Below are 18,709 nucleotides of genomic sequence, written 5' to 3'. Positions count from 1 at the left end.
TGAGCACCCTCTCTCCTCCACTCACCTCCTGCCCCCAAATACACACACACACACACACACACACACACACACACTCACACCATTGTTGTCTAAGACAAGGTCCAACTAATTGCCTCTGGGAATATCCCCTCAAATCTTTGTCTTTCCCTCAGAAACATTCTCACCTGATTTTGCCACAGGGAACATAAAAATTAAGTTTCCTGTCTTCTTGGCTGTGACTCTTTTATAGTCTTTAATTTTTATTTAATGTGGTCTTAAACCCAAAGTGGTCCACACTACGTTCATTCAAAAGGAAAGGAAACACTAGCATTTCCATTTTGGATTGTATATGTTCTTTGAAATTCCTCAGGAATTGTTACTTCCATCCCATGTGGCTGTAGCAGGTCCTGTCCTGAATCTCACCCTACGGCTGTCACAACTGCCCCGAAGGCCCAGCAGTATCCCCGGGGTGAAAACAACCTAAGTGATTCCAAATCTGCCTGTTTGAGGACAGAAGTCACCATCTAATTACCAGCCATGGCAAGAAAGAAGCTGTGTAAGCGTAGCTCATCCAGGTAAGACAGACAACTACAGCTTTCTAAATTGCAATTAGCTCACGAACACTGCAAAAATCCCAGAATGACCGGAAGAGTCAAACATGCTACCTCTTACTGTTCTCTGCTCTCAGTGTCTTCACTCCCTTCATTCTCTCCTCTCTGACCTGTCAGTATGGGTCTCAGAAGCCAAACATTATGGTGGTGGCAGGGATTATTGTCGAAAACCACACAAGATAAGGAGGTGAAGTCATTGACAACACACTGCATAAATGCAATGGTTCACAACAACCGTCACAGCTTCTCTGAAAAGTGTATAAAATGGTATTGTGAACTAAGCATGTTTGTGTGCGTGTGTGTGTGTGTGTGTGTGTGTGTGTATGTTTGCCTTACATGACCATTGCAAGATGCACTGTCTTCTCTTCAAGGCGAAGTCTTGAAAACCCACTGTCCTTACTTAGCTATTTAATTAATGGTAAATACTTAAAATCCTGAAGGAGCCTTTTATTTCAGAGAATCTTAAAGATGGACGGGTGTTCAGAGCTCATCTAGTTCTCAACTTGCTTTTGCCGAACCCACAATGAGATATTCCAATTATGTGGACTTGGCTGGAGCCTGGGAATGTGTTCATTTAAAAAACCCCAGACTTGTTCTGATATCCAGCTAATGTGGACAAATTTAGTCCAAACATCATATTTTTTTACACAAGAAACATAGAAACTAAATGAATTATTAATGAGACATTTAACTCTCTGGAGACTAAATAATTTCATTATTCTACAGACATCATGGGCTTTGCTCTATATTAGGCAATGACTGACGACAAACAAGACGTGACCTTTGTCCTCAATCACCTTACCTAGTCAAAACAAATAATCATCCTCTGATGATTAAATGAGTTAACACATAGTAAAAGCATCGGCCAACTAAGGATGTGATAGAGATATGTGTAAGTAGGACTGTCTCCTCTACATTTGGACCCTGGAATCCTATGTAAAATAAATACCCCTGCATTGTTTTTTCTTTTCAGGAAATTGTGGCAACTATTTTAACATGTGATGGAGCAATCTCAGGATTCTCACCAATTTGGGAAGATTGAGGCATAACCTCTGTCTACTGGCTGAACTAACCAACCATGGGTTGTCCTAACTCAGTTGACCTTTGTCAAGATACTTGCTCAGTAAGGTACAGGAGGGCAAATGAAGAGACTGTGGACTTCTACTCCTTCAGACTGTCCTGCTGCCCAGCTGCAGAGGAATACAGTCACAACAACCTTTGTGTGTTAAGATTCTAAACCTGCATTTCCTTTCCAACAACAAGCCCATGTTTTGGCTGAGTGTTGTCGTTTCCACTGCCCCATTTCTACCAACCCTGATCCAGCCTCTACAGTGGACACTATGCTGCTCTGGGCAATGGACTGGACAGCACAGAGTTCCTTTCCACTCCTATGGTGGTGCAGGTGCGTTTACTCCATGACAGAGTGCTCTAGATCAGGACGGACACTTATTTTCCCCTAACTACACCCAAACACTGCCAGCCAACTCAGGGGCTAAAAGAGCAGCTCCACAGTTATGAGTGATTTTTCATTGCCAGAATAAACACTCACTAACTAGTTACATAAAGACATCCTTGACTGGCTCAGGAAAAATTCACTTTATTGTTAAGAACAATAGGAATACCATACTTGGGATATATCACTAATATTTTGATAATAGCATGGCATCCTAAAGGATGATGATCATCCTCTTCTACAAATTATCCTTCTGTCCTATTTTCTGGGAAAATTATTGAGACTGATGGACCATATGTCTCACTTAAAACTGCCTCTGATGGGCATGTTTATATGAAAGAACATAGATACAAATACAGTCATGAGGCCCCCCCAAAGGTGAATTACTTAATGGGTTCCAAGCTTCCGTTATTCTACAGTTGACCTTGCTCATTCTCTTATTGTCTGTATCCAGGATGAATTAAATAGAAATGGAATTACCCCAGACGAGGATGTGGTGGAAACTTTAGTCTCATGACAAGGAATCCTTTCACAGCATTTTAATCATGCATTTCCTCTTGGAGTCTGATTGTGGAGAGAGACAATCTTCCTTAGCGACAATGCCTCCATTCCATCAGCCTCTTGGAGCCAAAGTCTTGTATCAGATTCACTCTCAAACACGATGGACCAAGCATCTGTGGCCATCTTTCATGCTCTTTTCCTGTTTATTGCCTTAAAACTGGGAAATGGCTCACTGAACAAAGGCAGTTCCCCAAGGCCAAGCAGTGTGCAACACGCTAATAAATATTCAAACCAATGTCTTTCAAATGTCATTGTGAATCATCTTCCCCTCCTTCCTTCCCATGGTTCAGTCATCTTGCTGGCTCTGAGTTTTCGCCTTTTGTCTCGGGCCTCAGCTGCCTTCAGTTTACTGCCTATGACTGCAATTGTCTTTGTCTCCTTTATCCGCTTCACTGTGTCTCATTTTCCTAAAGTATCTGGCACCCACTTTTCCACAACATTGTTCCTTTGTTCCAGAAAAAAAAATAATCTGGGGAAGCAGCAGAAACACAGCTCCAAAGGCCACAGGGTGACATCCTCTCCCACCTGATCTTTATTCATATCTGGGTTTTAATTGCATTTTTCCCCCATTTCTCAAGCACCATCCACCTCCCTTCCTCCCTGACAGGAAGGAGCATTTTATTTCTCATTCAAAACGCTTTCCTACTGATCTCTATTCTTCAGAAGCTCCAGAGGTCCCTTGTTACCTGTTGGTTTTTCTCGCATTGGTTGATCTGTTGGCCTTGCTGTAGTTTATTACCTTTTCAACCTCCCCTCCCCCCGCCCCTCTTTCCAAACTTAGGCCAGAACTTACAACCTGCTGTCTTTTCTCATCTTCACTATCATTATCTTCAGACCAAGTCTTCCCAAAATGGAATTCTTTTTTTTTTTTACCAACCCCGTGCTCTTTAAAGAAACAAAGAGGAGAATTATGTGATGGTTTCCACCGTTGGAGTCGGAGCGTCTGTGGCTTTGTTTGAGAGCTTCAAATCCAAAGCTAAACCTTGACTGAACACACAAACTCAATTGACGAGAGGAGTACCGTGTTCAAACCCACCAATTGGCCGAGGACACAATCAGAGGGTTATTGGCAGGTATCTTCTTATCTCCCTGGTGCACTGACAAAACTCAATTCATTAAAATAATAAAAAAAAGATCTTGGTCCCTCATGTGAGCGGCATGTGATTTTCCATGAACGGTCGGCTCAGAAGGCATCGTGCCTATTATACATTCCATTTATAAATCAAACACCCCTCGTCCTGCGGCTGCACGCTGACATGTCAGCGAGGTTTGGGTCAGCCGCACACTCTTCCACGTGAACAGCAGATTAAGGCAAAGAGACAGGGAAGCGGCTCTTTTTTCCCCCCCTTTTCCACCAGTAATAGGCAGCTTGAACGTTCAAATTGGGCTGAGACTCCAAAACCAAAGTCCCATGAACCATAGAAGCAAAGAGACTTGAGATAAAAGCCAGGATCTGTCTGTTCCCTTGGAGCCTTCACCTTTCTTTCGCTCCCCTTCATCATGTTCATTGCAAAGTAAAGTATGTGCATGTGTGTGTGAATTAAAGAATATGTCTAGGAAAAGATGGGATAAAATCTTACCCAAGAAAAGACTTTGGTTTCTAAAGCCTGGGAGGTGGTGTGAGGCCTGGGAATCTGGGGCTCATTGCAGGCCGGGAAGTGAAAACGGAAAGAAGAGTTTCAGGTTGTCAAGCAGAGAACCACGGAGGGCCTTGCTGAGTACTCCACCATGAAGGGAGCATGTTCCAAGTCAGCCCAGCCATGTGTTAAAGTCACTTTGCAGCTCCTCACTGCATGTGGAACTAGTTTCACCATCTAGCCTCCCATCTATGTTAAAAACATGTGATTCATCAAGACCTGCTGAGGAGGAGATTTTGTTAAGAAAATTTCCCACCGAATAGGTATGTCAAAACTTCCCAATCTCTGCTCCCCTGTCCCCACTCCCATCACTCATACCTCTATTATCTTTAGTCCATAATAATAGAAAACAAAACTGGAGGGGAGGCAAAGGAGAAGAAATCTGCTTGTAACTTGCATTTCCTTTGGACCTTTTTTTTTTTTTTTTACCTATTGTACTAGACAAGAACCAGGAAAGAAATGAGTTGAGGGGATCTAGAAAGATAGATTTTTTTTCTTTTTGATCTACAAAAAAATTGTGAAGTTCTGAAACTGCACATTATCTTTGGGAAATGGCCACATATTATGGGTATTGATTCTACTAATGAGGGAAAGTCAAAGGGAGGAATGAGATATTGAAAAGTGGTAGTAACGTAATTTATAACCTATTTTTTTTGCTCCCCATACTTTGAGGAATATGGAATAAATAATTTAGTAACCCCCCTAAAAAGAAAAAGAATAAAGATTGATTAAAGTAGACTACACTAGTTATTTTCATTGAATTAAATATTGTAGAAACAAGTAGACCATGCACAGCATATCAGTAAAATTTCCATCCCAAAGACCATAAAATAAAGGTCTAAAATTCAGGTAGATTTTAGGATAAATGGGTTGTATCAAAAATGTTTCACTGAAGTGTTTAATTGTCCTAATAACAGCTTTTTAAAACAGTCTTTGGTTGATATTAGAACCAGCATTTAGTGTAGTTTTCAAAAAAATACATAGATTATAGACAAATTGAACCAGTTTTCAAAGGATGGGGTCCAGATAAATGAATCTAAAAAAAAAAAATCCTCAGATAGTTGAAAACCACTGAGGTAGTGACTTGTCCCATGTACAATTTAAGGGCTTTTAAATAATAGAAATGTGCGATGCTTGAACACAAGAGTTGACATTCTGTGTGACTTTTACCTGGTTCCCCTTTCTGCATGGCATTTGCCAGAGGCGGTGGAACTAAGAAAGGAAAAGCTAGTTGTCCTCTAACTGTAGGTCAGCTCCCCATGAGTAGCACAAAGATCGTACTGCTTGCACTTAACAAAACATGCACAGTGTAGCATGCTTTGTCATTTAAGGCCTTTCAATCTAAAATAACTCTTCTTATGAAAGGCAATGTTTATTGCTGTTTTCATTAAACACAGCAACAGAACTGAGGATATTTTTCTTAGATGGTGTATAATTTTTATCCACGGAACATTCTTTCGTTATAGTCTGATATTGTTTTCAGGATAGTTTCTAAAGTTTTAATTAACTGTGATTAGATGGCTTGTTTTCAAGGTAGTTATTCATCTGATTTTGCTAAGTCAGTTTCTTTCTTAGCTGGTGACATCATAAAACAAGCAGTGATCCTCGTAACAGAACAAAATCCAATGGATTAACACTTAAAGTCGTCAATTTGCTTAAAAGCAATATTTAGAAACAGACTATATGGCCCATTCACTCACACGTGTGCGTCAACTAGTTAAGAAGCATTTATCCCTAAAATGTCATCTATATGTACATTACCAGTATAGAATGCAACATCAATGTTTTCTACTCTAAAAAGTTGTGTGCCCTTTACCCAGCTATTTTCCTTGTCCAGTAACTTAAGTCTATCTCTTTTAAGTTTTTATTTGCCAACCTATTGCACACACTGATAAAGCTTTATCAAAAAATTAGAATTAGATTATGTTGTGATTTAATCTGGTAATAAAGCATTTAGATAAATTCATGTGCCCAGGATCGTACAATATTGTAAGTGTAGGATGCTTTAGAAAGCTCCTATTCTAAACCTTTCCATTAACAAATGGCAAAACTAAGATGCAAGAGGTGAGACACTAGATAGCCCAGCTTGGGTAAGAATCCAGCCTCCTGACTTGTACTCCAGTGCTCTTCACATTAAATCATGCTACCTTCATAGGCTAATGAAGAAGGTCTGGTTGCTAGTAAGATATGGGAGATTCTGCCTCTTGACTAAGAAATCTGATCCACCAACTTACAGCCAACCTCCGGTAGGAGCAGAGGAAGAGGAGCCCACAAAGAGGCAATGAAGCACAAGGGACGGAAGTTGATCTGAAAACTATATGAAGGCAGGCACTTTGGGGATGGCGAAAAGCCCAGCCACTCAAGATTGCTAACGTGCAGAGGGTGGAAAGAATCCTAGCTATAAATGCCAACATTTATAAGATATTTAGATGAAGGAAGTTCTTCATGTCTACATATTTTGGGTAAGATTATATCTGAGCCAAAAAAGAAAAATCAGTTTCAGTAACAACACAGATCTGTTTCTTAGTTCAGTATAACTAACTACTCCATAAGAACCGCAGACCCATAGTGTATTTCCTATCACATCTGGTGTGTTATATTTCTCCTGTTAGAAAATTATTGCTGAGATTTTAAAATGTCAACTAAGCGTATAAACTCTTAAATGGTTTACTGAAAATGGATAATTATGTGAGCAATTTTTGTGTTGCCACTGACTTATTTCAAACTTCATATTTATCAAGGTTATATATGCATAGCCTAAAATTTCAAATAGCTTAAGCCTTATTTTAAAAATAAGAGCCCTCTGACCCCAGAACTGTTATTCAAAGACAACCTCTCTCAATTCTTTTAGTTATTTAATATATGTCAATATTATCTTTCAATAACATGTTTACTCATACATCATGAATTTCCAAGACTAGGCATTAACATTTGTCCTCTCACCATAAAAATTAAGGGTTTAGCTTTTCTTCAACACTGCTGCACCCAACACCATCATATATATTGTCATATATATATATATATATATATATATATATATACATACACACACACATACATACATACATACATATACATACATACATACACACATACATATATTCTTCCCTTTGCCATTCCTCTAATACAGGTATATATTAACTTTTGATTGGTTCATATTCATTGTTTATAGTATTACTAGAGGTCCAGTACACAAATTCGTGCATGGGTGGGGTCCCTCGGCCTGGCCAGTGATGGGGACTCTTCGAGGCCATCTTGCCTAGTCTGATCGAACCAATCGGAGACGGCCGGCAAGCGCAGGAGGTTGGCTGGCCAGAAGAGGGACCACAGGAGGTTGGCTGTGGGAGCACACTGACCACTTGGGGGCAGCTCCTGCGTTGAGCATCTGCCCCCTGGTGGTCAGTAAGCATCATAGTGACCGGTCAACTGGTCGTTCAGTTGACCAGTCCTAACAGTCGCTTGGGCATAGATATAGATATAGATATAGATATAGATATAGATATAGATATAGATGTATAAAGATAGAGATAGAGATATAGAGATATATATGGGTTACTATGCTTATCTTAATCACAGATGATTTCCCTAACCACTCTGCCTGCATGCCTGATTGCCCCTAACTGCTTGCCTGCCTTCCTGATCACCCCTAACCACCTCTGCCTTGGCCCCCACTGCCACGGCTTCATCCGGAAGGTCTTTCAGCTGTCCAGGCTAATTAGCATATTACGCTTTCATTATTATAGATGGGAATTTCTAGACTGACTCTAAATTTTAAAAATCCATTTAATCTATTTTAAATGAATTTAATCTATTTTCTATCTTGTCAAGTTGTTCAACTTTATTGACATTTTCACTATTTTATCTTTCTTCATGTTTTCATTTTAAATCATATTTTAATGTCAAAGGTTCTTTTAAAACCTCTGAATATTCTTTTTTTATAGTATTATGTTCTTGTTTCCTACATATAATGACTTTTCTTTTCTTTTTGAGGCTAGTTTTTTCCCTCACTGTTTTCTTTTCTGAACACAGTTCCTATTTCTTCCAAATTTCTGTTTCTGGTGTTTGGTTTGTCTTTCTTATTAGAGGTTTCCCTTGAATGTATGGTAACCTGCTCATACTTTAATATGGAGAACTAAAAAGCTGCTTGGAAGTTGTGATGGACTTCATTATAAGGTAGGACCTCGCTCAGCCCTTTCATTACTGGATCCTTGAGTGTCAGTACTTTCAGGTCTATGGTCTTGGGCTAGTCAGATTTCTCAGAGAAGGGACAGCCAATCTCCTGTCTGGCTTCTGGCATTCTGGGAGCCTAGTAAAGGATTAAAGTTGAGGTTCTCCCCTTTTATTGTGATCATCCTGTTTTTAGGTTTCCCCTGCCCTCAACTGCGCCTGTGTCTTCCAGTCCAGAGATCTTCTGGTTCACCTCTCCTAAAAGGAAATCTCTCTCTAAATTATGGTGTGGAGGAGTGGAAAAGGGACACAACTGCTCACCTGCACAGCATGAGAATACGGATGTAGGCTTAACTGCGTCTTTAACTGCCTAGCAAACAATTCTGTTCTCAGCCCTATCTACGCCTTCACTTTCAAAGACACCTTGCACTGCCAATTCCTGAGCCTTTAGAGGTTTAGAGGTTTAAACTGGATTGCTTCTGTGCTTTTTCCACTGTAAGCTTTCTGTTTTCATGGCTTGGCACTTGTCCATTGCCTTTCTAACTCTTGTTTTTATCTCACCTCATGTTAGTCATGTTAGTCCCTGAGGATCTATGCTTTTCAAAACACCTTTACTTTCATTTTAGTATGATTTTAGGGGGAAGCCATGGTAATCACAAATGTCTGATTCATCAATTAGTTGAAACACTGCCCCATTAAACTAGGATGTGACTATAATGTCTCTCTTAGAATTATACATACAACAGAACTTGAAAGTGTTAGAAACAAGCTTCTATCATAAAAATGTGTTCAAACAACATCAGTGATAGCGAAGTGTTCATATAAAAACGATGTTTATGTAGGTTGTTCTATATCTGCTCTGGTCAAAAAGACAGTCTCTATAGATGCAACAAAGCATTAACTTTTATACTGGATAGTAATTTTTGAAAAGTAAATGCTTTTTCACTTATCTATGTCTCCTGAGTTTCAGTTTAAAAATTTTTATAACCAGATATAGGTGATTTTCTATCACTACCAAATGAAGAAAGGCCCTCAGGGAGAAATATAGTCAAGGTTAGGGAGTTGAGTCTCAACAATACATTGAAGTGGAGTGTCAACTGAGTTGGATCACCTGTGATAATCATCTCCCTGACAACCATGCCACTCCACACCTGCTATGTAGCAGCCATATACCTCCAAGGGCATTGACCTCAATGACATCTCCAAGGATGTAGCAAGTCAAGGGTGTCCCATGCCCTTTGTCGCAGGATCAAGTGACTGAGGCCATCAGACTATCCGCACATGGCATTCCACTGGCCACAAGGATTGGCACTATGCTCAGATCACTTGCCAGATAATTGAGGAAGGCATTCTTTTTCCTTGGGCATTTTCAAGAGAGCAAATAGCTCAGTCATTTTTGGCAGCCTCTCTGGGCCTGCAAAGAAAGCCAGCTTTGGGTTGAAGACAACACATTGGATGGCAGAGCAGAGAGACAGGAAAAACAACACTAGGTGCTTGATAAACAAACCCAGAGGCCTGACTACCTCTGTATTTTTCATTATATGAATCAATGCACTCCTTTATTTTTAAAGTTGGATTAAGTTGGGTTTTTCTTTACTGATAGATCTCATCACAGGCCTATATTTTCTAGATTGCCTACCACAATTATATATTTCATTGTGAAAAAATGTTAAAATGGATCTGACACTAACATTCAAATCTTACTGATAAAATGCACTTATGACATGGGTTTATTTGCTGTTTAGTGAACTCATTATCTTCACCAATTGTTTTTATTAGGTAAAACAACAAATATGTTTATGTATCTTTGCCTAGAGACACCATTTTCTCCTCTCTCTCTCTCTCTCTCTCCTTGATTTGTAGTTCTGTGAGTATAACTTTCAAAAGCCATTTACTATACCACCAAAATGAGAACTGCCACATCATAAGCATGAGGAAAAGAGGAAAGAATGATCATATTCCAACAAAACATCTTACTTAAATTCATAAAATACAGATGAGGATTACTCCACCTAGAGAATTACTCAAAAGCATTTTTGAACTTCACTCTCCTAAAGATTAACAAATTATTGATTAAATAACAGTAGGATAAAGAAGCTAAATTGTAGCTGTTTTAGTGTCTAAATAATGCAGACTTTGGTAGAAAACTCAAACTAAAGGAAAATTAATATACTTTACAAATTTATTTTATAATCGGTAATTTAGATAATTATCAACTTTTATTTTGTGTAGCATAATAATTTTCAAAACAAAATAAGAACCATAACAAGTACAATAAACATAAAGCAATAATGCTAAGGGCACATTTCTTAATGTTCTTTCTTCTCTGTTCACACTCACTGTCTTGGTGATCCTACCCAGGTTCGCAGCTTTAAATACCATCTGTACACCAATTATCACCAGTTTTAAATCTCCAGACCTGACCTCTCTTGAATCTCAACTTCTATATCAAAAGTACCTTTATGACATCTCCATCTGGATGTCTAATTGAGAGTTCAAACTCTGCATGTCCAAAACTCAACTCTTGGTCTTCCCCCTCAAAAAGTGCTTCACCTAATGTTCCCAATCTGAATGAAAGACAACTTCATTTTTCCAGTTGCTCAGGATGAAACATTGAGTCATCCTTGACATATCTCTGTTTCTCAAACACAACTAATAGATCAGTAAATCCTTCTTGTTGCCTGTACTATCTAAACATATCCAGGATCTGATCATGTCTTTCCACCACCAATTCGACTGACCAGTGCTGAGTCACTGTCATCTCTTGCTTGCAAAATTGCAATAGCCTAACTGGAGACTCTGTTCCCAGCTTTGACTGCCTACTAGTAAAAGATTGATCCTTTTAAATATGAAGTCAGATCCACGGGCTTCCTATTTTCACTCAACATAAAAACCAACACCTTCATAATTACCTCTATGAACTGGTCCTCTATGTCCTCTCTGACTTCATATCCTCTACTCTTCCCCCCTTGATCACTCAGCTCTAGCCACACTGGGCATGCCTTTACCTTAGGGACTTTTCCACTTCCCTTCTAGATGTCATGAGATCATATCTGAATAAAACCTATGGAAATCCTATTTAAAATCACAAACTCTCTTCTCCACAACAACCTGTCCCAACTTCCTGCCATGATGCTCTATTTTTCTAAGTTTTCCTTGGCAATGATCGCTTTCTAACATTATCTGCACTTTAGTTGGTTTTCACGTTTATTGTCTCCTTTCCCACCAGAAGATAAGCACCATGCATTCAGGGATCTTGGTTTGTTCACTTGTGCATCTCAAACACCTTGATCTGTGCCTGGAACATTTATCTCCTGAACAGATAAATAAAAAGGTAGACCACTCTCTATGCCTTATTTGTTGATGACAAAAATGGAGTAACCCTAACAATGAAATTAGATCTGTTTTAGTTTTATAAGGGGCTTTCCAATTTGCTTTATTTTCCATTGGATGGAAATGTAAATATTTTTTGAAAATATAACTGATGCATGTTATATCTATTACTAATGGGAAAACATTAATAAACAAGCTTTAACATCTCATACACCCACACGTAACACGTCTACAGACTTCCAATTGTGCCTATGGACTCCAGCCCCTGCACACTTCTCTCATTTGTCCTTACTTGGGGCAGTCTAGGCAAATAGATTGGCTATATACTTGGCTGGCTCTTACTTGGAAATGCAGTTTATTTCTCCTCTAATTTTTACTCTAATAATTCCAACCTGCAAAAACTTTATGTAGGTTTTATATAACCTATACCTTGTATTGCCCATTTTTAACATTTTGCTAAACTTCCTTCCTTTCTCATGTATATGTTTTGGTTTCTTCCTGAACTTTTTGATACTATATTGCTGATATCATGACATTTCACCCATAAATACTTCATCAAGTATCACTTAAGAACAATGACATATTCCTAGATCACAATAAAAGAATCATATTCAAGAAATTTAACATGAATATGTTATTATCCAATATAGTCCATATTCAAATTTCCCAATAATGTTGTTTACAGTTTTGTTTTCTATACTTAAGATCTAACTCTGGACCACGCATCATATTTCATTGCCGTATCTCTACAATAGTTCCTTCTTTCTCTCTCCTTCTCCTCCTCCTTCTGCTTCTCCTCTTCCTCCTTTTCTGTCTGTCATGTCATTGAAAGTGTCCAGGCCAATAATCTCCTCTAGATCCAGGTTAAAGGTATTTAGCAAAACCTCTACCTTAAAGTGAGACTTTTGATGCGTGCTCTAAAAGCTATAAAAGAGGCAGTATGCAAAGTGGTCACAAGTCCAGTCCACATGGCCAGACATACCTGAGTTCGAATCCAGCTCTGTCACTCACATACTGTGAGAAATATTTAATCATTTCCCCCCCCTCAGCTTCCCTATTTGTAAGATGGAGATGATCACACTACCCATTTCACGGGACTGTTATATAGATTAAATAGGTTAGTATATGGGAAGCACTTAGACTAGTACCTGGCATGTGGCAGATGCTTTGTGTTAGCTCTATTTATAGTCTTAAAACAACCTTGACTAATTTCTATCTACTGTCTGAGATTGGGTGGGGGGGGGGGGGGGGGGCGGGTAGGAAACACAGGACGGAAGCTTTATACCTTCCCTGAGTACAGAATAACTATCAAAGGCCTGGCTTAGAATTTTAATTAAGTCCTATTGTTGCTTTTGGAAGTTCTGGGTGTTTTTCCCTCATCAGCTTTTGACAAGTGGTATTTATTGGAGATTCCAAAGGAGGAGTAAGGAGGGCATCTCCCTACTCTTCACAAGGGAGGTTCAGAGAAGAGCTGTCTTTGCCTGACAGCCTCTAGAGGGCAGCAGAGGAACTAGCGGCTCTGGGCTCCTTTGGGAGTGTGAGTGATCCCTGCCTTAACATAAACAAGCTTTAACATCTCATACACAACCATAAACTGGGCAGGGGGTTGACTTCGCTCAGAATAAATAGGTGTGTGATTGTTTACTTGGGGGCATGAAGCAAGTAACCACAAGTAATATCAACATACTGGTATATTATTTTGGGGTAAGAAAAAATAATATGTAACTGTTTTTGAAAAACTAAATATATCACAGTAATCACACACCCTCTCCACACCACGGTAACATGAAGCTCGCCAGATCTGGTTCCAGCAGTTTAATTCTTGGCGAGCAGCTGGGTGCTGCGATGACTTTGTGATATAACTGATAAAACTGTTGCCCTGGCAGCCCCCCTGGGAGGGAACGCCATCTCCTCCCAACAGAAGGGAGTAACCCTGCGGCTACCACCTCTGCCTGCAGCTGCCCAGCAGGTACGTGGAGTTTTCTACGTGGTACCCACTTGAAGGCCTTTTGGTAAAGGTTTCTAACTCTCAGAAGTCAAGTGTTCTCCTATAGCTTAGCTATTACACGGTACTGGAACAGAGGCCTCAAAAAAAGTTGCAAAGCATTCAGAAATAGATTAAACTACAAATGCATCATTTCTGGTAGTTCTATGAGCACCTTCTCTACATTCTGGCTGGGAGGCACCGAGTAATGGGTAGGAGCATGGAATCTGAAAGCAGAGAACCCGGACTTGAATCCCAGATCCACAACTAGCCAGCTGTGTGATGGTGAACAAGCTACTGGTGTGTCATCTCTCTGTGCCTCAAGTGTCTACTTCTGTAAGACGGAGATAATGTAAGTACCCACCTCATAGGGCTCCTTGGAGAATTTAAGGAGTTCACATGTTAAATTTGTAGAACAGTCCCTTACATTTAATAAGCATCACAGGAGTGTTACCTTTTATTATCTAGAATCACAGAATCTTCTGCAAGCACCCCAGCCTTTCCCTCCATCTCGCGGCCTCGACGGTCCCGAGGGCACAGCAGAGACTAGGATTCAATGCACCACAGAGCATCACCCTCACCAGGTATCTAAAAACAAAAAGAGCATTTTCCCCTTTATCCACAACTGACAGAAGACGGCTGTACAGCTCCCCCATCCTCACGCCTTCCCCTGTTAAGTGCTCTCACTCTGTCCAGGCCCTTTCTCTACCTTTGCGTCACCTTTGGACCAGCAACGTTCTAGTGGATTCCTTGACGCAGGTGGGGTGACCAGTTGTTTCCCCCCTGTCACCTGCTCCAGCATAGCCATTCTTAACACAGATCACGTCACTGGTCACCCACCACTACGCACAGACATTGCCTCTTTTTACTCACTGGAAAGGGATAGCCAAGAAGTGTTTGCACTCCCAGTTTTAAAACAGAAAAATAAAGAGAATTCGTTTAGAAAAAAAATAAAGTGAACCCCTTTAAAGTTTACAAAAAGAATTTTTAAGTTGTTTCAGAAAACAGACAATGCTATACCAAATCCAAACCAAGAAAATCATGTTAGTGACCTGGTGAGGAAAAAAAAAAACTCTGTTTGAAAAACAGGAGATTAAGAGGACGATGATATGTAGAAAACCAGGTCAGCATTTTAAACTGACATTATCATCATGTGAACACGGGATCTGTATGAATACAACTTGTTAAGAAAGACTCATGGAATTTTTTTTTACATAGTTCTATGAGAACTGGGCAATTTCTGTTGGTTAGATGGTTTGGGAGTGGTACATTCTACAAAGCACACCAACTGTCCAATGTTTTAGTCCATTCTGTGAGCTTACCTTGGGGACTTGGGTAGCTGAAGCTTAGTTTAACAAAGAATTAATGGATCGGTCCTCAGACTACTCTTGGCATTTTTAGAAACCAAACCAAGTTGAAATGGTTTACGTTACACTTATGAGCCCTGAAATCTTGGGTAAGACTCGGTGGCCTCAACTGCCACGTGGAGATAATTGTACCTACAAGCAGCAGAAAATGAGGTGTTTCTGTCCCACCTTCTTCAGTAAGCACCTGCTACTCCTCTTCATAGAGTTTCCCACCCCCCACCCACACACACACCCCAATATACTTCGCTACCCCTGTTGGTTGTCAATCAATGACTATACTCCTGGATGGAAGTCAAGCTCCCTTTCCTAGCCCATGGCCCAGAGTTGCCCTGTGGGGCAGATTGGAGGATTTGGCCTGAGATGCTCCCTTGCTTGGCTCAACTCCCTATCCCTGGCCTGCTTTCCCCACTCCATACTGGTCTCTCCTAGAGCCACCTCAGGGACAAAACCCTTGTATACGAACCTCATTTCAGTATCTGCTTCTGGGGACCTCTGAATTCACATTTTACCCCCAAGAAGTTTTGAAAAGATAGACAAAGATAATGCATCTAAAGCCCCTAGCACAATGTCTGGCATGGAGGAAGCACCACAGGAGTGTTTGCTATTGTTCTTCCCTGAGGTTGGACCTGCAGAGCCAGGGAGAACCAAGAGAAATATAATACAGGGACTTCACACAAACATAAAGCCACAAACACACAAACTCTTGAGACACGTTGAGGGAACTGAATAATCCACATAATTGCTTCCATTCGCATCACTGGTGGCACCCTTGGCCTTAATTACAAGGGAATAAATGCTTCCGGCTGAGTTGTAATGCAAAGAGGCTGCTACTGTGTGCTCCAGTGAGACCCACCACAGGCATTCAATTGAGTTAATAAGTATGGATACCGGGAGACTTAAATGTTCCCTCTCTCATCTGCTTTAAAAAATATATATATACATATATGGAAACTCTTTGGTTCGTCCTTTAACCGGGTTTCACGGAGTAGTTCCAAGGTTGCTTGCTTAAAGGTGAGCAGCGGGAGTCTTAAGAACTTAATTTTAAGAAATTCTAACAGCAAAAAGTGCACTTTGTTCTTTGAGTTTCTTAAACCTATATTCCCTATCCTTTCATAATAATTTGTCTTTTATGGATAAAATATACACAAATCACTGAGGGGGAAAAAAGGCACCTGCAATGACCTGGATGACCAGGTTCTCCTGTTTTTAAATGGTATACACAGAGCATATTATTAAGATTTCTATACAGTAGCATTTCTATCACAGCTCAGAAAGAGAATTTACCGTTTCTTTATTATTCAGTTCAAATATAAGGGCAAAGAAACTTACAGGATTTCTTTTTTTTTTTTTTTTTTTTTTCAGGTTTTCATTTATCAGCTCCTGGAAAAAAAAAAAAGTGATATAGGCAAAATCCCTACATGATAAAACCCAAACCAAAGTAACAGTGGCTGGTGGGAACCTCTCAGTGAATTATTATGCTCCTAGGTCCTGAAAAAAAATTATTCTTCTCTGGTTCTCTCATCTGACCCCACCACAGACGGGCTTTTGTCCACTTCACAGCGCTTGTGCCATTAATGATCTCCTCCAGGACAAACGGGATGTTCTTTCTCCTACCCTTGTTCGCTTTAATCTATGTGTTGCCTTTGTTCGACTCAACCTCTCTCTTCCTCCTCCTCCATAAGCCTTTCTTCTCCTAATTTTGTCTGATCCTTTAGTATTTCTTTTTCAATTGTATTATGTGTTTTAAAAATAAAAATGAAAAACACAATTAGAGTTGGGGGCGGGGGGGAGCACCCAGATCCTAACACTATTATTTTATTGGATGTCCCTCCTCCCACCCAATTTTTTTTTTCTTGCTGGTTTTTACATATTATAAATGGGACTCAGGATCCTTCTTTTTATAGGAAATGTCTTCTTTTAATTATTCCACATGTTACTATATAATCTTCATAACCTCCATCCTTAATTCCTTTTAATAATCTCATCTTTCTTTTTTATTCTCTCCTCCTTGGTCTATTCTATTTCCCTGGGCAAATTCACTCCTTTCCCCCCAATAAATCCACTGAAGAGCTGGAAACTATATCTCACATTCTCCTCTTATGTTCAAGTGCCCTTTTGTTCTAATGATAGGAATACTATTTTTTAAAAAAACCAACAAAGCAAAATAAAATCCCGTGTCCCGCCAAAATATTTATACCAAAATACTACTTACTCTGGGAGTTAATCTGACAATTTAGATCAAAGATGTATTCTTCTGAAATGTCTAAAACATATCTTTCCTCGAAATAATTCCCAAGATTTTTTTTCAGAGTTCCTGTAAAAATAATAGGTAGATACAAGCACTTAATTAGTAGTTTTCAACAAGACTGATACTAGATTAGCATTTTCTAAATTCTGCTCCAAGTAAGACAAGTGAAATACAAAGATGCTCATTTGAAATACAAGTGATATTCTATTTCAAAAAGGGAAAGATTTCCATGACCAAAAACCAAAATAGAATACAAGTTGGGAAACCTTAAATTTAAAAATTTTAAGAGATTTCTTTCATCTTTATTGTAAGAATTTCCAGAGCCTTGAATACATTAATCCCAGCACCTCGCAGAGTTGGTAGATGCTCAGTAAATACGTGCTTAATACATGAATACGCCTTGTGAAGCTCCAGGAAATAGTATTACATATAACATTCCCCACAAAGAGAAGCAATTTTTTAATTGGAGTTACTTAAACAACTATTTTAAAGATGTTTATTAGAACACTGTATAGACCAATTAAAAACTTCAAATGGTCCTGAAGTGGGGGTTGGTTAAATGAATTATATTCTGGTGCAATAGAAGACCATGGAGCCATGAAAAATGATGATACAGGTCAATGTTTAATGATACTAAAAGATGCCAATGATGTGGGAAATAGTAGATGATAAAACAGCATGAAATTTTGTATGCTATCTATCTAAACAGATGCGTAGATATGTCACATAAAGTATATACAGGGTGGGGCAAAGATAGATTTACAGTTGTGAGTATGTGAACCACAGTTTATTCTTGTATTATTATTTACTAATTATAGTATTATTTTCCACATGAGCAACCATAAACCTACTTTTGCCTCACCCTATATATTTGAAAAATGAAGAATGGTGCAATTATATGTGATGTGATTTTCACTTTGTATTTTATTTTTTATTGTTTATATTAATGAATTATTCAACAATGTAAATAAAGATTTGACAAAAAAGCTCATTTCAATATTATAAGAGAAAAAACAGACATCAATAATACCTAACAATAAAGAACTAAAACAGATTATAGTATATCATAAAATATCACAATATGAAGTCATTAAAATGATGTAGAAACACATTTAATTTAATGGAAAGAGATTTACAACATATTTTTAAGTAGAAAAAGCAGGTTATAAAACAGCATGTATAATATAATTTTGTTGTAAAACAGTTATATGCTCATAATGGTATAGAAGGATCTCTAACAAAAACTTCACACTGTCAATCACTGGGTTGATACGTGTTTTCTAAACTTCATCAAGTTCCTACATTGCTTATAGAACAATCAAATCAGCAGACTTATCAATTTTTTCCATAGTTTGTTACCTTAGCAATC

At 39.0% G+C, this 18,709-nt stretch overlaps 1 long non-coding RNA gene across 2 annotated transcripts in view; it reads right to left on the bottom strand.

Moving 5' to 3' along the window:
- LOC138996243 (uncharacterized) overlaps positions 1–18,709 on the bottom strand; it is a 251,841-nt gene that overhangs the window by 223,042 nt on the left and 10,090 nt on the right. For both annotated transcript variants that reach the window (XR_011468736.1, XR_011468737.1), the window contains exons 4-6: positions 17,305–17,406; positions 16,422–16,472; positions 14,180–14,313 (exon numbers count right to left, since the gene is read on the bottom strand). This is a non-coding gene — a long non-coding RNA (uncharacterized lncRNA). The remainder of the gene's footprint in view (positions 1–14,179; positions 14,314–16,421; positions 16,473–17,304; positions 17,407–18,709) is intronic.

Source organism: Myotis yumanensis, unplaced genomic scaffold, assembly GCF_028538775.1.
Source record: "Myotis yumanensis isolate MYYU_CA2020_CCGP unplaced genomic scaffold, mMyoYum1.0.hap1 SCAF_17, whole genome shotgun sequence".
Lineage (NCBI taxonomy): Eukaryota > Metazoa > Chordata > Mammalia > Chiroptera > Vespertilionidae > Myotis > Myotis yumanensis.
Note: the sequence above shows the minus strand (reverse complement) of the source record. Positions and strands in the feature narration are given on the sequence as shown.